General features: G+C 44.7%; 1 protein-coding gene across 2 annotated transcripts in view; it reads right to left on the bottom strand.

The window, feature by feature from the left end:
- Window positions 1-18,991, bottom strand: part of SCARA5 (scavenger receptor class A member 5) — a 1,246,105-nt gene that overhangs the window by 555,436 nt on the left and 671,678 nt on the right. The gene's annotated exons all lie outside the window — the stretch shown is intronic.

Below are 18,991 nucleotides of genomic sequence, written 5' to 3' on the forward strand. Positions count from 1 at the left end.
ATTCCGTAAAGGCCATTCAACATCACTAAATGGCCTGGTTTTAAGCATCTTAAGTGAACAAAAAAGAGGGGGAAGAAAAACATTGTACGGAGCTTGGATAGATTTGTCCAAAGCTTTCGACCAAGTAGAACGAGTCTTACTTTGGGAGAAACTCCGGAAATAGGGAATGCCAGAGCCACTATTGTCCATCTTAGTGGAATTACACAGAGAAACTAATCTGAGAGTAAGGCTCGATGCAATGGGACACCTTTCAAGACTGGTTGAAGTAAATAGGGGGGTCAGACAGGGGTGCTTGGGAGCGCCTCTGTTCTTCAACCTGTTCTTAGCAGATATGGGCCTTTTTCTGCAACCATCTGCTTTGTTAAGTCCAATATTAAACGGGAGAAAAATATGTTGGCATGCGGATGATATAATCCTCCTCGACAGAACAGCAATTGGTCTACAACATTTACTTGACAAACTGAATGAGTATGTGGGAGTAAACAAACTGACAGTAAATCCGGCTAAATCAAATATCCTGATTTTCAAACATCCGCTACTAAAAACAAAACACATAAATTGGAATATGGGAGGAGAACAGATAAGAACGGTAGAAACTATAAAATACTTAGGATATAACATCTACGCCCATCCAGCAATACACAAAGCAGAAAGTGAAATCATGGCTAAAGTAACACAATTCACATCACAACTGATCAAATTAAACTATAAACTCTGTAAATTCTCTATTCTCCCATTGGTAAAATTCTACCTCGCCAAAGTGGTCCCAGTCATCCTGTATGGTTTAGAAGCCAAACCCGATCTTTGGTTCATAAACTGGGACAAATTTGAAAGCCGCCTATGGAAAAAAGCTCTGGGTCTCCCAAACTGTACCTCTTCACAAAGCTTGAGATTTGAACTTGGTCTAAAATCGCTGAACTGTATGGCAGACTGGAAGCTGATTACATTGTCTCGAGAAATAGCAACAAGCAAGGACTCGACACTGTATGGAGACCTCGGACATGAAACAGCGCAAAAAAAATCAACTATCCTCACCTTGCTAGAGGCGAGAACACTGGAGAGATTGAAGATTTTAGATATAAACAAAGAGACCTTAATCCTAAACCCACTCAAAGTGAAAAGAAAACTAGAACAATGGGATTGGATCGAAACAGTAGAGAGAGTAAGAGATAAATCAACCCAAAATCCATTCTTGAAGGGAGAAAAGAAGCTTGGGTGTCTCTCTTGCTATCTACTAAAATCCCCAAACAGGCAACTGCGCTCAGACTTTCTTAGAATGAGACTGAACCTTGTCCAGTGCGGGGCTGTTCTGGAAAAGCGCAACCAAGGGGATGTAGCAAAAAAACTATGTTCAATTTGCATCAACCCCGCCAAGCAAACATTAAGGCATGTTCTAATGGAATGTGAAGGCACATGGCCTCAACGATTAAGACTTTTCAGAGACTTTGTGTGGAGAGAGGAAGATATAATTTCAGACCTCTTTTGGGATAGAATTATCTCAGGAAGCAATGCAGTTTTGACATTTGCAGCAATCCAGGTGCTAGCAGAAATTGGACTGATCATCTAATAAAATAAAGGACAAAAGTATTCAAAACATTTATATAGCAGAAAAATAGAAAATTAGCAGGGTTGGGGGAAAAAAAAATGAAATTTAATGTAATTTTTAGGTGTTTTATACTAACAATTTTGTATTATTTTTGTAAAGGCCTAAGCCAAAACAAATAAAAAAAAAAAAACAAAAACAACTAAGACAAAAATGCCCGCGGGCTGTGTGAGCACTTAAAAAATGCAAATAAATAAAATTAAAATAAACTGTTGCAAATACTTAGTATCATTGGGCGGAATGCGCCCTGCAGTGCCATGAGACAACACCAGGCTCTTTGCAGTGCCCATTCATCACAACCAAGCTGCCAGCAGGCCTTTAACCCCCACCCAGCCAACCCAAAGCCAGAGGCCACACCACTGACCTGACCTCCGCACCCCTGCATTCCATGATAGCAAGCGACCCCCCAGCCTCAAGCATAAACCAAGCGACTATAAAAGATCTAATCATGCACAACTGTTTCACCCCTCAGCATAAAATAAATCCTTTGTAACATTAGGTACAGGGAGGGATACATTATAGATCAAAATGAGGGTGGAAGCCTTGGGTGTGAGAGGAGCGGTATCAACAAAGCCTATATTGTGGTGATCAATATGACTGTGTTTCTTCTTCCCTGCCCCCTGGGACCAGTCCCGAGCCTCCCAGCTGCATGCCACAGTGATATAGTAGTAGGCTTAGCATAGTATTATAGTTTTCAAAATGTAACTGATGAGAGACCTGACCTTGTGGAGAGATGATCCCAGCTGACCCACATGGGAATTTTTGATTGTAGCCTGGCATCCCCTATGGAGCAGGAACATGTATAATGTCTTACCAATCCTCTGCAGGTTCAGACCCTATATGTGATGTCATCAGTGATGCTGTGGCCTCTCGAAAGACATCAACATTCAGTCTGGAGTCAGAACGTTCTCGAGCAGCAGAGTCCTTTGCTGACATTTTGTATTCTGTAAAATTAATCCTTCTTATCCTTGCAAACTATCTCTTGGCTTTTTTCCCCTAGAGGGTTGTATTCATTCTGGTGTGTGCATATCAGGGACTTGCCTTCATTTGGTGACCCTGGTGACGTGATCCCATCACCCCTGTACCTGCAGAGGTATCCAGGCGCCCTCTCCAGAAGGGCCATGCCCACCTATGGTGACGAGTCCCAAAACGCATACGTTGAGTGGCCTTGTGGGAGCCATCTTTGCAGAATCCCACCTGCACTTTGGAGCGAGAGGGGCGTCCCCAAGGAGTGGTGCAGGCCGGTTGTGCAACCCCGTGAATGGAGGTCTTTGGGAGAACGCACACACGTGAGTGTAGCCTGCAAAGGATAACAAAGTAGGGTTGGGTGTATGGAGCAGGGTGAAGGTTGTGAACACGCAATGATTGAGATTGAGAATGGGAAAAGGTTAGAAGTAAAAGGAAGCCACCCGAGTGAGGGGAGATGGTGGCGCCACTTACACTGTCTTGAGCAGTGTGGGAAAAATATGAGGATAAAATATAGGAGCTCTTCATAATTAGAGAGCTCAGGAATAGTAGTGGTTGTTATTTTAGCTTCTTATTTTAGTTTGTTTTGTTAGTGTATTTTAAAAGTGTAATGAGGAGGCCCAGAAGGGGCAGGTATGGTGTGTATGTGTGAGCGTATCAGGAGAGTGTGAAGTGTGGGTGCAAGAAGCTCTAGTGAGAGATAGCAGGGAGTAAGTCAAACCTGCATTAGTTTCCCATTTTGTGAATGGTCTGCTTCCTGACAATTCAAACAATATTCAAAATGTTCAGATTGGGTGGCAAGCTGAATCTATTTAAAAAGCACTGCAAGCAGCTCAACATTTCTATGACAAACTCAAATGCCAGGAGCAAGACGGTGCTACCTGCCTCACGGCTTTGCAGAAATAGCATGCTCACGAAAGACTGCCTCTGGGGCTGGTGTCGCCTGGGTACCCCACACCAAGCATACACCCCGCCAGCTCCTCTCACTTTTCCCCCAATGTCACCAGCAACAACAGACGTTTGCACAGCCATTTTTGCCTGCCCAGAAGGCCAGCCGGGCCATCCTTTCTGCAGATATTGTAAGCAGACAGGCCATCTCATCCAACAATGCTTACCAAATCTGCCAGACAACGGCGATATGGTCCCATTACCCCTCGTAATGATTTAATTCCTCCTGACAATTCTAATTTCTACCCTAAATCTCACCACCATCCCCTCCTCCTCCTTCTCCTAACAGCGGCTACAGGACAAGCATATCTCCTTTGGTCCGCAATGACATTGCCAAAGGGACTCTGCCGTGCTGTCTGCTGCTTTGCTTCCACTGGTCCGGCCTGGTCCCTATCTACAGTGTGACACCCAAGGAAAATGGGTGAATTGTTTAATTGGCCCAGGTGCCAGGCGCTACACACGCCGAGCCACTGACATTCCAAATGTTGATGTTTCAAAGGAAATTGTCAATGCTGTTGGGATATCTGGCACCAGTATTCCACACCGAGTATCAAATGAATTGTCTGTTTCTATTGGTCCTATCACTGAACATCATGCCTTTCTGTTGAGTCCTGGCCCACCTGAAAGTCTGTTAGGTACTGATCTGCTATGCAAATGCATTGTACCATTTATTGTTCTCCTGATGGTATTTATCTAGAGGTTCTCCCATCTAGGCAAGCTGAATGTTTGTTTCTCCTTCAACAACCCACTTACCTGGAGCCTCCTACAGAGCCTCCTTCACTCCTCACACCCTCACAGGCTACACAGCTACACCTCCTTATTGACTCAGTGCCAGTTGCCCTCTGGGCAGCACATGCCAATGAGGCAATGAGGTAGCGCACAGTCTCTCTCCTAAACCTGTTCACATCACTCTCAATCTGGAAATCCCCCTCCCACGTGTGCCCAAGTACAGAATATCCCCCGAAGCAGAGGAAGGTATCCAGCCTGTCATCTCTTCCCTCATTGTTCAAGGCATCCTCTACTACACCACTAGCCCTTGCAATACCCTGGTGCTCCCAATTGAGAGAAAGGGCACAGGCAAAATCCATTTTGCTCACGATTTGCATGCCCTTAATAAGGAAGTAATATCCTCAAATCCTGAGGTTCCAGACTCCCTGACCATTCTTTCCTGTATCCCGCCCAATGCCCAATATTTCACTTGCATTGATCTTGCCTCTGCCTTCATCTCTGTCCCCATCCACCTGACTCTCAGTATCCCTTTGCATTCACATATAAGGGACATCAACTAACCTACAGGTCCCTTCAATGGGCTTTATTGACTCCCCAACTCTCTTCTCCGGAATTCTGCAGGAAGACCTCCAGTATGTCACCTTCCTGGGGGGCTCCACTATATTCCAATACATGGATGACCTACTGTTAGCATCACTTTCCTTTCAGGTCTCCCTCCCCGACTCTGAAGTGCTCCTCACTGCCCTAGCAGCAAAAGGTCACAAAGTGAACAATGCAAAATTGCAGATCTGCCTACCTACAGTCCTCTAACTAGGACACAACATTTCCCATGGCACTAGGTGCCTTGCCCCCTCTTGTGTGTCCTGCATCTTACAATTTCCCATGCCTGCCACTAACAGACAGTTACGCTCATTTTTAGGAATTAGCAATCTCTGCGGTCCCTGGATCCTTGATTATGCCTCTATGGTAGGACCTATGCAAAAGATGCTACATGACTCCCAGCCTGACAAACTCACATGGTCTCCCTACGCTTCCACGGCCTTCTCCAAGATCAAGACTGTACTTTCGATTGTCCCCGCTCTTCCTGACTTCTATAAATCATTCACCCTGTTCTGTGAAGAGAAAGAGAAGTATGCCCATTTTCAATGAACCCTATGTTGAACGTTTAATGCGATCTTTCTACCTATCGAGTTGGCCATTGTGATGTGTAAGGCCCACACTCGACTTTCTGATAGCACCTTGCAGGGTAACGCGTTGACTGATGGCCGTGCAAGAAATTGCTGGCCTCCATGGCCATCAGGCTCCTGATCATTTGACATTCAGAGATATTGGTTTGTTCCTAAATTCCCCTCCATTTCTCAGAAATACTGTGCTCACTGTCCACCATATCTCACGTTCAACCCTGGAAAGCCTTACGGCCCCTTTGTCAATCTCCAAATCGACTTTGTCACCATGACCAAGTGCGCCTCCTTTGAGTATATCCTGGTAGTGATAGACTCATTTTCTGAATGGACTGAAGCCTACCCCCGTAAATATGCTGATTCCATTACAGTGGCCAAGAAACTTCTCAAAGAGTTCATTCCACGTTTCGGCCTCACAGTCTCCATAAAATCTGATAGGGGAACCCATTTCACAGTGCAAATTGTACAGAACATTTGCAATGCCTTAGGGATCCTTCAGAACGTTCATTGTAGTTTTCACCCACAATCAGTGGCAGTGGTGGTGGAATGCCGAAACTTTGACGTGAAGCTCTGCCTCACCAAAGTCTGCCAGGAAAACAGGCCTAAAGTGGCCTGATGCCCTCCCTCTTGTACTCATGGATAAAAGAAACACTGTAAATAGAATACACGCCCTCTCCTTCCATTAGATACTCATGAGGAGGCCCATGAGAATGCCAGTTACTCATCACCTTCTCCTGAACTCTTGTGATTTACAACTGAATGATGATCTTGTTGTTTCATATTGCAAAAGACTAAGGCTCAATGTCAGTTCTCACGTCCAGCAAAATCCAAGAAGCTCTGCCTCGACCGCCTGAAACACTGTGCCACAGCCTCCTGCCAGGAGAATGCATAGTCCTGAAAATGCATCAGCGAAAATCATCCCTGCACCCTCGCTGGAAGCGTCCTTTCCAGATCCTGCTGACAACCCACACTACAGTACATTGTGGAGGCCATGATTCCTGGTTCCACGCCAGCCAGTGTGTGAAAACCCCACCTCCAATCGATGGCGAATAAAAGCAAGAGGTCCAGGACAAAGACCACCCACTGTCTGCCAGCACCAAAAACACAGGAAAGCTGCAATCTGCAGGAATGCAGAATAACAACAATCCTCTTCAGCTGTCCACTGGGGTCCCAGCAGCTAAAACCCCAGTGACTCCACATCCAGCACTTCTTAACAACGAAGTTCTGCTACCTGTCCTGAAGTACAACTTGCAGAGTGGGGCCACCAGCTCACCTGACATCAGAAGGTGAACCACACCTACCAGAATCACGCCACTGCTATGCCGGTCTCCTATGGGTGGACCATCGCTCTTAAAGGTTTGCTATATTTGTCTCATATGGGTGGCCTATTGCTCTCAAAAGATTTTGTCACCAAGCAGCTACAATAACGCTGTGCACCTGGAGAATAGGTGCATAAGTTCTCTAGCTCAAGGGGATTTTGGTGCCCACTGAATGTGCCCAGCGCCTCAGCTGTTTTCTTCCAGCTCTAAGCATCTGTCATCGATATGCTTGCGGGGATCCTGAACCTTTGCATCATCATCTCTCCTGTCTACCGGGTCCTGTAACATCTGACACTCTTTGGAACTTTTGGGCATTCGTAGGGTTGGACTGTTAAAGCTAGGGATAAGGCTGCTATTGCATTATTGGATCTGAATTGTTTACAACATTTTGCTGTTCCTTACCATAATATTGGCCATTGGCTCTGCCTCCGCCTACCTCTGCCACCGAGATACCAACACTATCCTCAACTTCTCTTGGGCCTATCCTTACCTATTAAATGCCTATGATTGCTAGTGTAAAAGAGTAGCCAAATGCCTCTACCGAAAGTCCTGCCCCCATTCTTCCTATATGTTGAAGCCGGAAATTGCGACATGCAAGATGCCAGCATTGGTATCTATCCCACGAAGGATCCTCGAAACAAGGTATTCATTAAGAAAGCCCTACATAACGTATCCATAAGGTATCCACTGAGAAATGACAGCCTCTTGAAGGAGGTTCTTGAGAAGTTTGAAATGACAAAGTCGAGAGTGGTGACATCAGATGAAGCAGAGATGACGCACCAAGACGAGATGCCGGAAAAAAAAGTATATAGACATTATAGATCCTGATGATGAAGTAAAGAGTTGAGTAACATTTCATGTGTGAGAATGGAGATTGCACGTGCGAAGAGCACTGAAGAAAAAGCAAGCCGTTTTATAATTGTACAGATGCTGAAACGCAATAAGTAAGTATAGTAAGTATATAGAATCTGAATGTTCCACGCTGTGTTTTAGCAAACTAGGACACCATGAACAGAAGGGCTGAAAGTGTGGTGCAGTAGAAGAAAACAGCTGACGATGAAGGGAGAATCGAAAAGGCTTGTCTGGCCCAATGTCAAGGGTTGAGGCAGCCAAAGAAACTGCTTATCTATTCGAGAAGATACAATGACCATGAGAAGCGAGACAAGCTCCTGTTGAGGTATAATGGAAAAACACTGAGTGCCAGTTTTCATTCATTTGATAGTATTAAATACGAAGAAGAAGCTAAAACCACGGACTCCTGTCACATGGTCTAGATGGAAATAGACTTTGGGCAAGCCATATAGAGACTGAAGATAAAACTGTGCTCACACCTTTATTCTCAGGCACAGTGATACTTCCAAGGCTGAGTTCAAAGACAATTCGAATGGCAGCCAGTAGGAGTGATGAAGGATGGTGGGCTAATTAGGTGGGAAGGCATGGTGAAGTCCACCCACAAGCACCTGCGGTACCAACTTGCGTTCTGCTGGAGAGTGGAATGTTCCAGAAGGGTACAATGGCACCAACCAATTGGAGGGCCACGTAACAAATAGCCCTATAGTTTGTAAGCCAATGAACGTTGTGTATTTTATGATAGCGAAGATGACTTGCACTAGGCGTTGGCATAGGTTGTCCACCTGACTCTAGAGACCCAATCACAATCCGATCCCCCATAGAAAGTATGCCTAGATGTTCCCCTTAAGCCTATCACAACCCCAAGTATGTTTTCTTATTTTGCCACGTAGCATGACGTCATTCATGACACATTTTCAATATATAATTGTACATTTTTATGAAATGTTTTGAAAACGCTTGAGAGAGATTTGAGCGAATATCCATTGATGTTCATTGTACTCCCTGTTTTAGACAATTGCAAATGAAACAGTTGTGTTTTGCCAACTTCCTGAGTCAGTCTTATTATTGGTGTCAGAGTAAAATCTGCCTCCCCATCCATCCCACATAGCGCTACCTAGCTCAAAGGGCCTATGGGTTCACTATGTATGCTTCCACACTCCTATGTACGCCAATGGGAGGATTCCCTTCATCCCTGTCACATTCAATCTTGTTGAATGGTGTCATGACCTCCTGAGCAATGACTCTTCTTGTCCCAATTTGACCCATCCCTTTCCCTAGGGATTCTTCTACCCCAGCTACGCCAATACTTTACCTCCTAGAATACCAACCACATTTGTTCCACATGCTCTGATCTCTTTTACCATGATAGACACTATGCTTTCAGTGGGTATCACACCAGCCAGCTATGTCCTTAACAGAAGTGCTACCACCACCACCTATGACCACAGAGCTGTCAGTAGGATAGGACCTAGCACTGCAATAGCACTCTACACCCACAACAGGTTATATGTCCTTTGTGGGGCTAGCGTCTACCAATGGCTATCTGCTAACTGGACTGGTCAGTGCACCATTGGGTTCATATTATTCACCCAGCGATAGGCTCCTTTTTCCAGAAGCTCACTACACACCCCGCCGGTCCAAGTGCAATACCTGGACATGCGTAAGTGTTCCTGGTCCTAAACATTGGTTCTGCCATCAACAGAGCCGATCTTCATTCCCTATCACTCTCCCTAGAACAGGTAGCCAACAACACCACAAAAGGAATACAGTTTATTAAAAGTGAATAAGTTGCACTCAGACATATGGTCCCCCAGAATAGAATGGTGTTTGATTATTTGCTAACTGCCCAAGGGGGTACCTGTAAAACTGTAGAACAAGAATGCTACACCTGGGTACCCAATAACTACTCCCAGGTTGAGGATGTTATAAAACTCCTCCAAGGGGTTGGTACTACCTCACATGATATAAACAAAGATTATACCGCTCACTGTTAACTTGGATTCAATACACTTTTGGTTCGCTGGACTATTCCATTCTATATGGAATTTTAATAATTGTTGTTATAATTGCACCGTTGCAATGATAGTTTTTCCCCATTCGCTGCCTTCTGTCATGCTGCGCTAAACAGGTGTCTCACTTGTCTGCTGAGGCCAGGCTGCTGCCACTCGAAATAGAGACACCTCTACTTAAGGAGGATGCCTCCAAAGACACCTGCCAAATTGTATGAATTTTTGAATTGGGACCATAGAGGCCGACAATCTATGGGCCTCATTAAGAGGTGGGCGGTAAGGGGTTAACTGCGCCGGTAAAGGTGCTGGTGCCGTTAACCCCTTACCGCCCTATTATGAGTCTGCTTGCGGGACCCGCAAAGGGCGCCTGGTAAAACCAGGCACCTTTAGCGGGTCCCGCTAACAGACCAGGGTGCTAACAACGGGCCCGGGTTCCCTGAATAGGGAAATACCGGGCTCTCCCAGGTTGGAATAGCCCGGTACTTCCCCATTCAGGGAACCCGGACCCAGTACCCGGAATGGAGGTAGCCATGCCCCAAATTGCAGCATGGTTACCTCCAAGGTCGTAATGACCTCCATGTCTCTGCAGCAGCATCCTTTCTGTGACAGTCCCTGTGCCTATCCACCCTATTCCTATGTCACCCGCGTACCTGGGCATCTTTGATTGATGCTATGCCCCAATCCTGCTCCCTGTGTTCTACGCCCTGTCTCAGGGATGCCCAAACGGGGGGTTGATGTGGCAGGATTGTTATGCTATGCTATGTTATGATATGCTCTGTTATGCTGTGGTATGCTAATATTAGGCTCTCTCTCATACATTTAGGTGTCAGATATTCCATTTAGTCTTTCCCTCTGTTTCCCTCTGCCCCCCTCTGCACTCCGCTCCACTGACATGCCCAAACCCATCCTGGAGCAGATTAGACCAAGACCCTGTAACAAGGCAAAGGGACACGTCAGACCTTCTCTTCTGCATACTCTCTACAAGTATAACATTAGCACCATATATGGTAGATAACAGTAGGGTTTCTGCGAATGCGCTTATCCATAGTACAAACTGATGTACAGAGCCGATGTCTCCAATAGGCTTTGTCACAGCGTCACAAGTGAGATGTTGACAGCTATTGCCAAATGTCTGCAATTTCATGTCAAAGTACCTCCCACCATTGTGCAAATGCTATAATATATTAGTGATTGCATATGATATGCTATATAACCTGCACTCTAAGGGCTGCCCCTTGAGAGCTCTGAGTGCTGACAGCCCGCCACTTGTCATGCTCTATTTTCCTGCTTATCAGCTGCTCACTCTGTATGCTGTGTATTTTCTATCTAATACAAGAAGATTGGTTCACCCATCAGTCTGTGTCTAATCTCCTTATTTACTGCATGCTGAAGCTGAGGCCAAAGTGACCCTTGGTGAGGGGCTGTTTTGGCTACCACACTGGGAAACTGGTTGATAGAGGTAGAAGGCTGGGGGAAGGTAGTCAACAGCATTTGGGCGGCTGCAATAACATCAAAATGGTCAGTTGCTGCCAGGCAAGGGTTTTACGACTTGGTACTATTGTGGAGGAGAGATGCACTCTTTTTAAGTGAATGGGAGCCTGTTATTCAGTGTTCACGGAAGACCAGCCACCTGGTAGGGTCGACCTGGCACCAGGTAATAAACATGGTGCAAGGGATGCTTACGGGCAGAGTGGATATATGGTTTATGGGTTTCGATCAGGTTCTCATGAATGAACAGGATGTGGCCAGTAGCCATGCATGCTGAAATGGTAGTTGTTAGAGTTTAGCGTGAAATAAGGACACAAACAAGTCTGGGCAGATAAGATGCTTATCGCCAGTTCAAAGGGAACTTATTTGTTTCACTCCCTCCTCATAATGTTGACGTATCCTTGGTAAACTCATGTGCAATACAAGTAAGGTTAGATTTCCCTGACCAGATGGAACTTGTAATAAAATAGGATATTTGTGTGAATAGGTAAACATGTGATGATGTCATGACCTACTACGAAAAGATCCCAGAAAAGGGGGTGCTGTAAATACGAGATGATGCAAAGGTATGTTGAAAGGGGGTGATGGTTAATAAATGTATCCAATGAGAGCATGGGAACTGAAGGGGATTGGATTTCTACATATAGGGTTGAGCAATCATGTTTGAGGGATGACTTTGTAACCTAATATGTGGGAGTGTGTCAACTGTTGCAATAATGTATATAATGTGAAACATTTGTGTGGTTCGGGGAGACTCGAGTTAGTTTGAATCTATGGCATAATCTAGCCCCTCCCGGCCATTTGTATAATAAACTTGCTTTATGGACAAACGTGCACTCACTTCTTAAGAGAGTGGGCTTTTCGGGTTAAGGAGATCCGAAGTCCAAACACATTTTTTCGGGCATTATATGGTCTGAAAATGCAAGATAGCACGTACATTTTGCACCTACCTCTGTCCATTGTATTTACCTTCACATTAATGGGGGACCAGACATGTGTTTCTAGACTGCAGACTCAACACTCCCCACCACATAGCATCATACCTTACCAGACTACACTTCACGCTATCACACCTCACACACCTTTAACACTCCACCTGACTGAAATAAACCAAACCATACTCCATCACAATTAACTACTCACATAACTCTCCTTTGGTTCAATGCGTCTTCATTGAAACAAAATGCTTAGTGGTAATTTTGGTCGACCTAATTTGAATCTCCTTTCTTGTAATGGGGGTATCTCCCCATAAACCCTTTGCCTCCACCCTGCTCTCAACCCCACCCCTATGGCCCCTCTCTCTCTATATATTAGTAAGTCTAACTTGTTTGAAAAAGTACAATATAGCCTCTCCTGGTTGTACACTCCATTCCCAGGGTTAGACCTTCTACCTTTAGCTTCATATTCGACACTGTTGATGCAATATTTACATCTGCTAATTCCACAGAATAATAATAATAATTAATAATAATAATTAGGCTTTTATATAGCGCTACAAACCCTCAGGTATCTGAGCGCTGCTTATTATTACCCACGGTGTGTGGTGCTCATTTATCGACCTCGGAAGGATGAAAGGCTGAGTTTGGCCCCGCCGGGATTCGAACCTGCGTTAACAGGCTCTGCACGGGTGTCAAAGCGGGCGCTCTACTCGCTGTGCCACTTGACCGAGAAGAGTCTCATGTCTCCATATTGCATTGTTTACTCTACACTCAACACAACACTCGCCTGACTACACATTAGAATAATCCTTACTCCAAATTTTACTTCCTAGCAAACTTACCTATACTCCATAAAACATTCATATGACACATTCTAATATGGATGATGCTTTGATCTAAGGTGTATTGTATTATTATTGACTATTATATACATATGCATTGCATTGCCTCTGCTGGGATGCAAGCAACTTACTTCCTTATTACACATACATGCTTAAAGTAGACATATTTACCCCAGAGTTTGATGTGCTGTCTTATCTCAATATTATTGACACACGTGGCTAGCATCATGCTCCTTTGCTCTTGCACTGCTCCCCATTTCTCTGCCCTGCATACTTTCCTTTGTCCTCCTTTTACAGTGTTTCAGTCTCTCCCCAGTGGTCTTTCCTCTCTCAGAAACCTTTTCCACTTGTTTCTCTCTGCACATGCCAACCACCCACTACCATTGGGATCCCTGCTTTGCCCAGAAATACATTTGTATCTGTGAGGAAATAAATTTGTATCTGTGAGGATTCACAGTTTGGCTCAAAGTCCTGCTGCAGATTTGAAGAGCACCTGGAACCACTTTGCATCAGATTTGCCAGGTTCACAGTTAGCCTTTCAGTCCTGTCTTGTGGCTCTGTTTCTGGCGGGATGAGAATCTGTTAAGACTCGCCCCACTGATTCTGCTGCTGTAGGTCAGGCTACTCCCGGGGATTCTCATATGAAGCTGCTCCATGCGGATGCAGTTAAAATATTCTTTGCACCCATACAGCCATCCTTCCGTTTGGTGGGTGTGGATTCCCCTGTCCCATGCAACACCCCATTTGTGACCATAATCCCCATTTTGTACCTGTTGTGTGTGCTTTGCATGCTCATGGGGGAGGGAAGCAATGAGAATACCTATGCACCCTTTTTCAGCAACAGATTCCTCCAGGTATGGGGTGGGCTGGAAGATGCCAGCAATCCCACATATATCTGCTACCCAGCAGTATCTCCAGGTCACCAGGTGGCTGCGGTGTGCATGTCTGCATGCTCCTGCATATGAGTAGTGCTGTGGTAACACTGCAAATGGACCTGGTGCACCATGGAGAATTTGTAGATGCAAGAAAAATTCAGTCGACATGTTCTCATTTCTTTCCTGTGATATTACATTATGGTTTAGCATCGGTCAGTGGGCTATGACTTTATCCTGTTCAGCCATTTCACCATCTTAGGATCTCTGGTTATTGTATAAGTCAGTGTCAGAAATCTCCCATCCCTTCAATCAGGCTTCTACAGCACGATCGTCTCAGGCTAAATTCAGGGTTGTTCAACTGCAGGCCCTGAGTGAGGGTCCGAAACCTGACAGGTTTTCAGGATATCTCTCATTAATATTCATGAGCAAAAATGTGCATACCTCTAGAGTCATTGTATGCACATTTATCTCATGAATATTAATGATAGGTATGCTGAAAATCCAACATAGATCCGGCCCTCGTGTCCTAGAGTTGGACAACCCTGGGCTAAACTGATCAATGGAGGATATTCTCTAGGCATTCAGGAAGAAAAAGCTAGTGTGATAGCAGCTTGCCATTCTTGCCAGTATAGTATGTCCCCTAGCTCGTCAGTGAAACCAGCAGAGGCAGTGTATTTTGTTATTTGGTGTGGAAAATCAAGTATTTATTTCAGATCCTCCTTGAGCTTTGACAAGGTGCTTTTCCTTTGGTGTATACGGGTCAAGTCCTAAAAACAAACCAATTGAATGTGGCGTCACCAGAAATTAGCATATCAAGGTGCCCTCTGAAAAAAAAATGGGGGGACTCTGTACACCCATGTGGTGTGTGTACCCTCGAATTGAGCCCTGCGTGCATTATTAAGTTTACAGCAAGTAGTCTCCTTAACGTTGTCCTAATGTTTGCTGGTTTATTTTATATTAGGATGCTTTGTTTCTCTTAGTCTGAGAAATGTACTGCAATCGTTGTTAAAAAGTGCACAGGCCATGAACGATGACGCGGCAATACTTATTTACTTATTTATCTTTTGTATAGCGCACCAAGCCCGGAGGCATCTAGGCGCTTTGACTCACAAAAGCAAGCATGTACATGTGCGCACGTCGGCATCACCTCTGACCGGTCACACTTTACAGCTGTTTGGTTGGCTAACAACCATTTTACGATGAATGCACCCATAAATTACGCACATCTTAGCATAGATGCTTTTTCCCAACCCTCATGTGTTTATTGTATGTACTGATTACCATACAAATGTGCATAGTTAGGAAATGTGTGCAAGCGAGACAACTAGAAACAAACTTTTTTTTAAAATAAAAACAGTTTTGTGGAGGGTTCTGCCCTTTGTGTGCCCGCCCTCTGACAATGGGATATTTTGAACACTTTCCCAGACTACCTTTCAACTGCACTCTTCAAATACAAGTAAGATGTACCCATAATTTATAGGGTATGAAGTTCAGAATGTGTGTGTTGTGCCCATTTGCTTTGTGACCTTTCTCCCAGGCACTGCTTGTGCTTGGATATGGCTATTTTTGTTTGTTGAGTGAGCAGGTCAAACCTGTGCGTATGGGTAGCCCGGAGAGTGGGTTTGTCAATATAGATGTTTTAAAGAGTGACAGCAACTCTACATATGACTCATGACTAGACTCCCTCTGATTGTCCATAACAGCCTTATTTAGCGCCAGAAGTGAATTATCGGACCACTTGAGGCGAGTCTTAGCGTTGTTGATAGTCAGTTTGTGATTGAGCCACTGTTGTTTATTCTCTACAGGCTTCTGAACCCATTTCGAAATTAAAGAGAGAAGATGATGATCACTAGCTGTTTGTGGAATGATTTCAAATTTCGTGGCTTTTTGAAATGGAGAATTGGACATATAAATGTAGTCTATGGTGGATTTAGATGTGCCCCTTTGCCATGTATGATGTGAAGGGATATCCCCCATCAGAGCACCATTTGCCATGTGAAAGTTGCAATCTTCAACAAACTTGATCCACCTCTCCTTATCTTGTGTACAAGAAGATTTGCTCACCCCAAGACAGTCTAAATTGATGTCCCCTGCCAGAATTATGCCCAAGATATTGGGTGCTTGTGTGGCTAGTTCTACAGCAGTAGATAGACCTATGTAAAGCATGTCATCCGAGATGTCTATCGGATTGCTATATACATTAATCACCGCTACAGAATCAATAGAATTTCTAACTTTGACCATTTGTATAAAGTTGTTCGGAGAGGCCCACTTGTACATCCTCAGTCCTCGACTGGATTTGACCGCCACCATGAGACCTGATGCGGGTCTCCCTCTTAAGGCGGCCATGGCTGGTAACAGCAATACCTCCTGGTCATCCCAGACTGGAGCGACAAGCATCCAAGTCTCTTGGAGAATTACTATATCAAATTGATTTATGGGATGATTAAGGCCCCATTGTAAGTGAGTGTGTCCCCTTGTGCTCCAACTGGCCACAGAAATGTTCTTTAATGTTACTTCTGTTAATGGTTAGGCCTTCATAGGCAGTCCTTTCTCTCGGTTCTGTGCCACCAATGGACCACAATAAGGACATAGACCGATTTGGATACATGATGCCTCTGCTTGTGTAGTGTCTTTGCTCACATTTGGTGTGTTATTTTCTTGAACCAAACGTTCTGGGTCTTGTGCGACCAAAAATCTAATTTTAAATAGCTCAATTTTTGCTCTCCAGATTGAATTTATGAGTAAGCCCAATTTGATCCAGAGACGTACAATGGAGAGATTTTGATCACAAACAAACTCCACCTGGTCAATGTCACCTGAGGAAATATCTTCCAAACTGGCTACGTCACCAAATATGTTCAAAACGCCTAAACGGCATAGATCATATTTTTCAAAGGGAGTGTCACAGCATTTAACAATAAGGGAGTGACAGTTCTTAAATGATTTTTGTTTTGTTTCTGCTGCAGTTGGTCACTCAGGCTGACCATGGATTTAGTATGCACATTTCTTTTAAAGGTATTTTGGGCCCTGGTCCCCTCGAGAGCAGGACACTTTCAGTGGTTTCCCGCAATCGTTAGCTTGTTTACATAAGGGGGGACCACTTGGAGCATCATTGTGCATAAGTAAATTAGTGCTTACTGTAGGTGAGGCTGTTTCTCTTCCAGCAGGCTGGGGGGGATTACACACCATAGCTTGCGTAACACGCTGTGCTAGATAAGCGTCAACAGCCGCTTCGATTGCTAGGGTGCGTTATCGCAAATCTTTGTCTTCAGGAGATTCATTGGATTTGTTTGGTTTAGCCGGCCGGGCACGTCTGGCGATTGTATGGCCGTCAATGTGTTCACTATGTCTCAGGGGATTAGGCAGTTATTCAGAGCTAGACCCAATTAAGTCAACTAAGTCAGACAAAGGAGCATAGTTGGTAGGTTGAGCACAGTGTGGAAAGACATCCGGCATTGCAGTCATATTTGCCAGTATAGAAATTGGAGCAGAACTAATAGGTAAATTCTGCACAATTTCTGGTACTTGGACTGGTTGCATTGCCAGTGCGTGCATAGCTAGTGCATTGTGTTGCTGTGTAACAAGATTAGATGACTCTGTAGTTGTCAATTTTCGTGGAGCCACTTTAGATTTTGTACATGATCGTTTCACACTCGATTTGAGGCTCGGGATAGTAAGAGAAGATCCACGCGGCTACACGCGTGGCTTAGGTCGTTGTTCTTTAGACCCCTCATCTATACTAATCCAAGAGTCATTAAGTATCACCACTTCAGGATTACGTGGTTCAATAGGACATATTATGTTCTTGAATAAGGGTAATACCGGAAAAATGGTCCTAGAATTTGGCTGTTTGTCGGCCAAACCAGGAGGTTCAGGCAAGCCCTAACTTATTTTCAAATTTGCATCCTTCTTTTGGGTAGACATGACCAAAGGGACTTTTGAAATCCAATCTAATATTTGTTGAATTTGTTTGTTTTGAAGCGATATTTTCGAATCCATCGTTTCAAATAATTTGAATAGGCTAGCAACGGTGGTGTTAACCGCTGCCAATGTAATCTCAATTAAGGCCAAATTTTCGGAGGGATTGTCTGGATTATCATTAGGTAATCTACGTCGTGGCGTGGGTTGCAGAAAGGAGTCCGCAATGGAATGAATGGACTGTATGGTTGTGTCCCTTGAGCCTGGGACATCATAATTAGTTGTAATTGGACTGGGCGAGCAACTGGATTTGCCAGAGCTCGCATGAATCGAGAGGTCAGCTGCAAAAGGCGATGTTTCATTCCCCTTGTGTAATGGAGATATATGTTCATCAATGTTGTTACTATTTTTGCTGGGCGTAACAGCTATTGCCAGAATAGTGAGACCGGATATGCCTGGCAGCACAGGCTCCATACGCGGGCTGCTACTAGAGCAGGCCGCCAATGCTCCAGGGCACTGTTCTGCCCGTGAAGCTATATCAACAGGTGCGTCTTCCGCCATGCACTCTTTTTTTTTTTGCGCAAAAAGAGCGAATATCCCCATTAGAGAGAGGAGTTCTGAGAACTGGGGTTAAGGTGATATTTTTCCTTGCAGTGCGAGTGGTGGAATTTAGTTTACCACTCACAGTTCTTGACAACTTTAACAGCAGGCCTGAAACGTCAGGCATATTCGATTTAGAGTATAAAGACACAATTGCATATGGTCCCCCTACACCGACACCCGTTCGGTTTACAAATCTCAAACAGCACAACAACCAGAACGAGGATGGAGAGACCGAAAGGAACAATTTGCTCACCCCACAAGGAAAAGGCTATAGCGAGCCACACTTCTCAGAAGCAGATTTGTCCAAGCATAACGTTTCGCACCAGCAATGCAGCACCGTGGCAAAGCGGCTAAGCAGTACTTAAGGTCCTTGCTAGGTGTGCGCCCGCGTCCACAATATATGGCACACCTCTACAAAGGGGGTGTGTCCACAGCACAGAAGCCTAAAGAAAAAAGGAAAAACACATCAATATCCATGTTTTAAGTACAAAAAAAGTACAAAAGTCCATATTCTTGTCTTCACCTTCTGGGAGAGTGAGTTCTGCTCGCATGAAGTCCACCAAGGGTAAAAGTCCACAACAGTTCTCTAAGCCGGTATGGAGGACAAGCAGAATCTTGCGGCTAAGCGGTTCTTGAGGTACTTGCTAGGCGCGCGCGCTGGTGCACGCGCGTCCACAATATATGGCACACCTCTTCAAAGGAGGTGTGTCCATAGCC

Source organism: Ambystoma mexicanum, chromosome 4p (assembly GCF_040938575.1).
Source record: "Ambystoma mexicanum isolate Mex_15411 chromosome 4p, UKY_AmexF1_1, whole genome shotgun sequence".
Taxonomy (NCBI): Eukaryota; Metazoa; Chordata; class Amphibia; order Caudata; family Ambystomatidae; genus Ambystoma; species Ambystoma mexicanum.